The sequence below is a fragment of the Mixophyes fleayi genome, chromosome 3 (assembly GCF_038048845.1).
Source record: "Mixophyes fleayi isolate aMixFle1 chromosome 3, aMixFle1.hap1, whole genome shotgun sequence".
In the NCBI taxonomy this organism is placed as follows: Eukaryota; Metazoa; Chordata; class Amphibia; order Anura; family Limnodynastidae; genus Mixophyes; species Mixophyes fleayi.
Genome location: NC_134404.1, coordinates 15197471 through 15204649, shown reverse-complemented (window position 1 = coordinate 15204649; position 7179 = coordinate 15197471). Strand labels below are relative to the sequence as shown.

Below are 7179 nucleotides of genomic sequence, written 5' to 3'. Positions count from 1 at the left end.
AATGAGTTCTCTGTACAGCGCTGCAGAATCAGTGGTGCTATATAAATAGCTGATGAGGATGATGATGATGTTTCTTCTTCCTTATCTGTAGTCAGGGTTAAATCCTCCCCCTCATCCAGAGACAGCACTGGCTCCTCCTCTTTAGAAGATTGGGCTGGTACCAGCTCCTACTCCTCTTCATATGTGGAACCTGGGGGCCCAAACCGTGAATGTGCTCCTAACTCGACAAGGTGAATGGATATAGATGGATAACTACACTAACAAACCAGTTTCCAAGCAATATTATTGTCACAGTAGGGCCATGTTCACAGCTTGGGCAAAATGGGCAACAAGAATCTCATGTTTTCCTAGATATGTAATATCACTATCCTGCATCCTTATATATATGTTATATAACATCAGACACCTCAGTGATGCAGCTTGGTATACAGTTTTGATATGAGAACTTTTTTTCTCTGCATTCTATCTGTGTATTGTACATTAACATTGTCATTGTTTGTTTGTTGTATTTTCTATTTTTTTTTTAAAGGACACATTCAATTTTACAAATATTTGTACACTCTGATTTAATGTTTGCAAAAATTAACACTAAGGTGCACACTTGTATCTTACACAGTTCTAAGTGTAATGATATATTAAAAATATAAAAAAATCTCACATACGTCTCCTAAACCCCCTTCTTATTCTGTTGCCTGTTGAAGTTACAAGACCATCTCTGTAATTGGTGGATGGAGAGACTATTTTCCAGAGGTGTGCGGATTTAATGCCTGACACCTCAGGACATTTATGACAGGTACCCTGTCAGAAAGGTAGATCTGAATCTGACCTTTGCCTCTTCTCTGATAATTACCTCTCGCTCGCAACTCCAAGACTTCTCCCATGCTGCTAATGTGCCCAACTATGGTTATGAGCCGCTGCGCTATTCATGACGGCTTGCTCTGTTCTTCTATCAGCCGGGATACATTCTATTTGCTCTCGCAGCTCTGTCCCCACTGGTTGCCTAGCAGCCAGGATGCCTTCTCCGGCCATTATTGCAGTCAGCTGATATTTCTCCCCTTATCCTTGCAGAGGAGCTCGTCTTCAGGGAAGTCCCATGATTGGCCACCAGCTGTATAAATGGCAGGGAGAGCTTAGCCTCACTGCCGGTCATAGCATTCTTGCATGAAATTATTTGTGAAGCCTGCTGTGTTACTGATACCTGATATTCTGATTGATTACCTGTTTCCTGAGTCTGCTTTTTCCTGGATGCTCTTTGTCTGCTGCCCATCTCGACCCTTGGCTTTTTTATAGGACGTTCCTTGCTTCCTGCCCACCCTGAAATTCTGGCTTGACCTTGGTATCCCTGTTTACCTCCTACCCTCGACCATTTGTATTCTCCTGGTCATTTTTGTATACTCTGCCTGGGGTATAACTGCTTAATCTGTTAGTTACTACCAGTCTCTAAACCTTTTGACTACCTGGCACTAAAGATAAATCTTTACTACTCTGAGCTTAAGTCATGGGGGCATCCTAGTACTTGTGAGAATAATACTCACTACAGGAAAGGCGGCTGCTATAGGTGAAGACCTCTCTCATACCTTGTTCTAAATATTTATTTGATGTCCAGCGATAGACAGTACACTCCCCACCCCCAGGGCTGGATTAACCCGAGGTCTAACTCAGGCATCCAGGGGGCCCTTCAAAGTCCTCAGCAGCATTATTAATTGGTCTGGGGGTGGGGGCGCCCCCAGCCCGATCAATGCTGCTGAGCACTGTCAGTGCAGTCCTCCATCCCCCGCGCTCATTAATCTGCTTACTGAGGAGATCTTGTGAGAGAACTCTCGCGATATCTCCTCAGTAAGGAGCTGACAGCACACCTCGGAAGGAGGACTGCACTGACAGGTAAGCGCTTGGGGGGGCCTCACGGGGAGCGGTGGGCGACTCACATTGGGTGCCTCACGGGAGAAATGAGGCCCCCTTAGCCCAGGATCCTCCATTCCCTTAATCCAGCCCTGCCCACCCCACCTCAACAGAATCTTTCAAGCACTCTCTTTAAACCCACCTCTTTACTATAAATATATCAGCCCCATATAACATTACTGCCTTTGGGCTTTCTACAAGCTATAGTCCTATCTCTAGTTTTAGTTCCACTAGCTTCTATTATATCAATATTACCCTCTCACTCTAGTCTGTAAGCTTTCACGAGCAGGGATCTCTCTATCCTGTCTCAAGTCTGCACCTCCATCATCAACCATGTTCTGTCTTATGTATGATTTGTAATTAGTAAGACATGTCATTCTGTTTGTCCCACACTCGTTTTTTGTGGCACTTTACAAAAAAACTATGATGATTAGTATTATTCAGTTAAGTAAGTTCTTCCTAGGAAATAGAGGCAAAGGTATCATCTCAGGGGCTGAGACCAAACTATCCATATAATACTTTGATAAGCAAGTTCTACTATAAAACTGGTACACATGTTTTATTTTTAAAGACTGTTATTTAATAAATAGTTTACATTTTAAAGTTCCCTATTTGACTTTTATTTATATTGGCATATTTTATTAATGTTGGTTATTTTGGTGTGTGTGGACATCACACATAGTTTATTTGAGCATCAGCTGCAGAAAGTATATTTATTTTGCGGACTCAATCTTCCTATGGAATCCCACGCTGAGGGTTTCCCTGCCATAGTGCATCAGTCCGGCTGGCAAAGACTAGTGCTAGTCTGGTTAGTGTTCCTTTTCTAATACGCAATTAACTAATCATCATGAGAATCCAGCTTATGAATTTATAAGGAACTAGTGGCATCACTCAGGCATGAATTACTTTGTGACGTTAATAGTTTCTAATGAATTGATAGACTGAACCCCATATATATTGGTTTATCTTAAATAGCTGTTGTCATTGTGTGCAGATAACGGTAGTTTTCATTTATTAACTCACAGTTTCTAGACCAATTTTGTAAGTTGAGCTGTAGTACAAAGTGAGAAAAGAGCACAGCTTATATAGCAATAAGAAAATAGACTGAGTATTCAGTGCTGATAGTGGAATTGTTACTGAAAACAATCAAACTATTTGCCCTAAAATGTCAAAATATGGACATTTTATAAAATGAGCACACAATGGATAATCTTGAAATGCACTTCAACTGCTCAAGATTCACAATGAAAATGCAGTCTATATTGTGTATATTAAACAAAGAAAATATAAATACTGTTTTGGGAACAATAGCCAATCAATTTATTCCTTTTGTTGAAGATCTGTGTGCCCAGTACATGTCTATTGTGTATACATTTTATTTTACTATTAAATAATGCTTTTAAAAGAGAAGTTCAGGTATCACTTTATTCTTATTGTTCAACAACTACCCACATAATGCAGATTGTGTGTATAAAATGTGTTTATAGTTTCAGTGCACCCGGATCATTCTACATTCAAATAAATGTCACAGCAGGTATGGTTCAAATGATCAGAATATACAGTCATGCCCAAATGTATTGAAAATGACACAAATAATATTTTTAACAAAGTCTGCTGCCTCAGTTTTTATGATGGCAATTTGCATATACTCCAGAATGTCATGAAGAGTGATTAAATGAATTGGAATTAATTTCAAAGTCCCTCTTTGCAATGACAATGAAATTTATACCAAAAACAACATTTGCACTGCATTTCAGCCCTGCCACAAAAGCACCAATTGACATCAGGTCAGATATTCTCTCGTTAACACAGGTGAAAGTGTTGACGAGGACAAGGCTGGAGATCACTCTGTCATACTGATTGAATTAGAATAACAGACTGGAAGCTTTAAAAGGAGGGTGGTGCTTATAATCATTGTTCGTTCTCTGTTAATCATGGTTATCTGCAAGGAAACACGTGCAGTCATCATTGCTTTGCACAAAAAGGGCTTCACTGGCCAGGATATTGCTGCTATTAAGATTGCACCATTTATCAGATCATAAAGAGCTTCAAGGAGAGAGGTTCAATAGTAGTGAAGAAAGCTTCAGGGCACCCAAGAACGTCCAGCAAGTGCCAGGATTATCTCCTAAAGTTGGTTCAGCTGCAGGATCGGGGCACCACCAGTCCTGGGCTTGTTCAGGAAAGGCAGCAGCAGGGGTGAATGCATCTGCACGCACAGTGAGGCTTTTGGAGGATGGCCTGGTGTCCAGAAGGCCAGCAACAAAGCCCCTTCTCTCCAGGAAAAACATCAGGGACAGACTGATATTCTGCAGGGATTGGACTGCTTAGGACTGGGGTAAAGTAATTTTCTCTGATGAATCACCTTTCAGAATGTTTGGGGCATTTGGAAAATGGAAAAAAACGCTTGTGGTGGAAAGTTGATGACCAGGCACTTTTTTTAAGGAGATTTTTTTTTTAACAGGTGGAGCAACAAATTGACTGGAAGATGTATTTTACAAATCAATCAAATTACTGTACTTGACAAAATCTGAAAAGATTCATAGCAGTGGTCATAGCAGTGGCAGTAAGTGATATCTTATGAAAATGACATTCTTCTTGAGGTTAATTTATTTGAGTATTGGAATCTCATTGGAAACAAACACATCTGATGGAACTTCTGTATTGACACCTTAAAAATTTTGCCAACTACAATTATGTCCCAGAGTTTTGAGTCCTAATGTTATAAACTCTCTGTAGTATAGAATAGTGTAGTACATAAACAAGCAGTGGCTTCTAAGACACAATAAATACAGTACATTCATTTTCTTGTCTTCCACGGATTGTCTCCACCAAGTCACTAGAGTTGGATTCAGAACATCCACTATTGAACAAGAAGCTGGTCCCACGTTGGAGATTCCTGAAGAGCAGATTCCTGACCTTGGCTTTAATGTTTACTAGGTACATGGGAAAAAGCACAAACAGTGAAAAGAATGTGAAACCACACAATGTTAATTGTTAAAATGTAATATACAGCCTATAAGCTGGAGCTGATGTGCAATACATAACCAATAAAGAAGAAAATAAAGGATTTTACAGGATTATAATTTGTATGAAACAGACAGATCCATTACTGTTATTGTTATGTCATATTGAGAAGCAGATGCTGGAATAGATCAAGAATATTTTACATGAATCAACAGTGATATAAAGTATATCCATATTTGGGAAGAAAATAGTCAAATGTACTTCTACAGATGATCAATACAGTTACAATAAAGATCTGTTAATTTAAAAAGTGATTTATTCAATATTTAAAAATAAAATTCAAATTATAATGCAAAATATTTCAGATATTGATATTTTGTTTATATGAATAATAAAAAAGGAAATGGTTATAAAAGTGCTAATTTATTATAAGTGGGCAAGTCTTAAGGTATGCCTTGATGTAACAAGCACTTGCATGGAAGTGCTTTAGGGGCAACCTTGCTTGATGTGGGAGGATAAGTGGTGTGTCAGGAGTGTAGTGAGGGGACCAGAGCATTTAAATGTTTGCAGAGAAAACAAATTGCAGAGAAAAATTCAAACATTGACTTCCTTCAGTTTGAATCTCAACTCTAAGCCTTTTACATGACGTTTACCATTTCTGTTAGGTGAGAGGGTCCCCTCTATCTTTAAGCAATATGAGTTCTGAGAGGGAGAATCTGCGGCTTGTCTGTAATGAGACATATACACAAGTGTAAGGTGTTGTCAGCCTGTTGTCAGCCTAACTTGTCAAAGAACAGAGCATTAAAAGCATGGATGTCAACTATGAAAGTCATCTGGAGAGAAGTGTGTGTGCAGGGACCATGAGAATCAATATAGAACCCTCTGAGGAAGACTCACTAGTTAAAACACTTTGCTACCACTACTGCACTTCTAGCAGTTTGATTGCCTCTTCCTTGCTTTCTTTATACTACCAAATAAGACTCACCAGAGCAGAAACAGAGCCATTTCTGTGGGCAAAGTAGCAGCTGACATGACAGTACCTGGGGAGGCCTGAGTGGAATACATCTAGTGTGCCAGGTTTTCCAAAAAGTAGAAGATCTGGCCTTGCTCCTTGTGATGAAACACTGAGTTGATTTCACCTTAACCAGTCTGCACCTCATTTCTAACAAAATAACTGTTTTTTTTACAGCCCTTTTGGATTACCTCAGATCCACCTGGGGCACTGGGAAGGGGGCAAAGTATGAACATTATGAAGCGGCTATGTGTGTCAAGTGACAAGTTGACGGGCTCCTGGATAGTCTTTACTACAATGGAGGAGGAAGGCGCAGGGATCGTCTTTACTATGGAGGAGGGGTAGGGCGCGGCGATCGCCTTTACTATCTAGGAGAGACAGGGCGCAGGGATCGCCTTTTCTAGGGAGGAGGGGGAGGGTGCGGGGAACTCCTTTACTACATAGGAGGGAGAGGGAGCTGGGATTGCCTTTACTATCTAGCAGGGGGAGGGCGCGGGAATCGCCTTCACTATCTTGGAGGTGGAGGGTGCGGGGATCGCATTTACTATCTAGAGGAGGAGGGCACAGGGTTAACCTTTACTATGGAGGAGGGGGAGGATGCGGGGATCACCTTTACTATCTAGGAAGGGGAGGGAGCGGGGATCGCATTTACAATGGAGAACAGGGAGGGCGCAGGGATCATCTTAACTATGGAGGAGGACGCGAGAATCGCCTTTACTTTCAAGCAGGGGAGGGTGCCGGGATCGCCTTTACTATGTAGGTTGGGAGGGTGCAGAGATCGCCTTTACTATGTAGGGGGGAGGGCGCAGAGATCGCCTTTACTATGGAGGAGGCGGAGGGCGCGGGGATCACTTTTACTATCTAGATGGGGAGGGTGCGGGGATCATCTTTACTATCAAGGGGGGAGGGCGCAGAGATCGCCTTTACTATGGAGGAGGGGAAGGTCGCGGGGATCGCCTTTACTATCAAGGAGGGGGAGGGTGTGGGGATCGCCTTTACTACTAGAAGGAGAAGGGCAAGGGTATCGCCTTTACAATGGAGAAGGGGGAGGGCACGGAGATCATCTTTACTATGGAGGAGGAGGGGAGGGCTCGGGGATGGCTTTTACTATGGAGGAGGGGGAGGGAGCGGGGATGCTCTATACTTTGGGGGAGCTGGGCACGGCTGGGCGCAGGAGGCAGGGCCACCAGTGTCCAACAGAAAAGAGATCTTGCAGAATGAAGTGTCTTCAGTGGGGGCAGGACTGAGGTACAACAGCACAGCTGTGTGACAATGTGGACAATGCTGTTCAATGACAACTGTTG

The 7179-nt window shown here is 42.0% G+C and overlaps 1 long non-coding RNA gene across 1 annotated transcript; it reads right to left on the bottom strand.

Moving 5' to 3' along the window:
* Window positions 1-4488: 4488 nt before the first annotated feature.
* LOC142142595 (uncharacterized) lies at window positions 4489-6939 on the bottom strand. The gene is made up of 2 exons (XR_012689233.1): window positions 5849-6939; window positions 4489-4832 (listed from the first exon to the last, which is right to left on the bottom strand). It is a non-coding gene; the product is annotated as an uncharacterized LOC142142595 (long non-coding RNA).
* Between the last annotated feature and the right edge of the window lie 240 nt (window positions 6940-7179).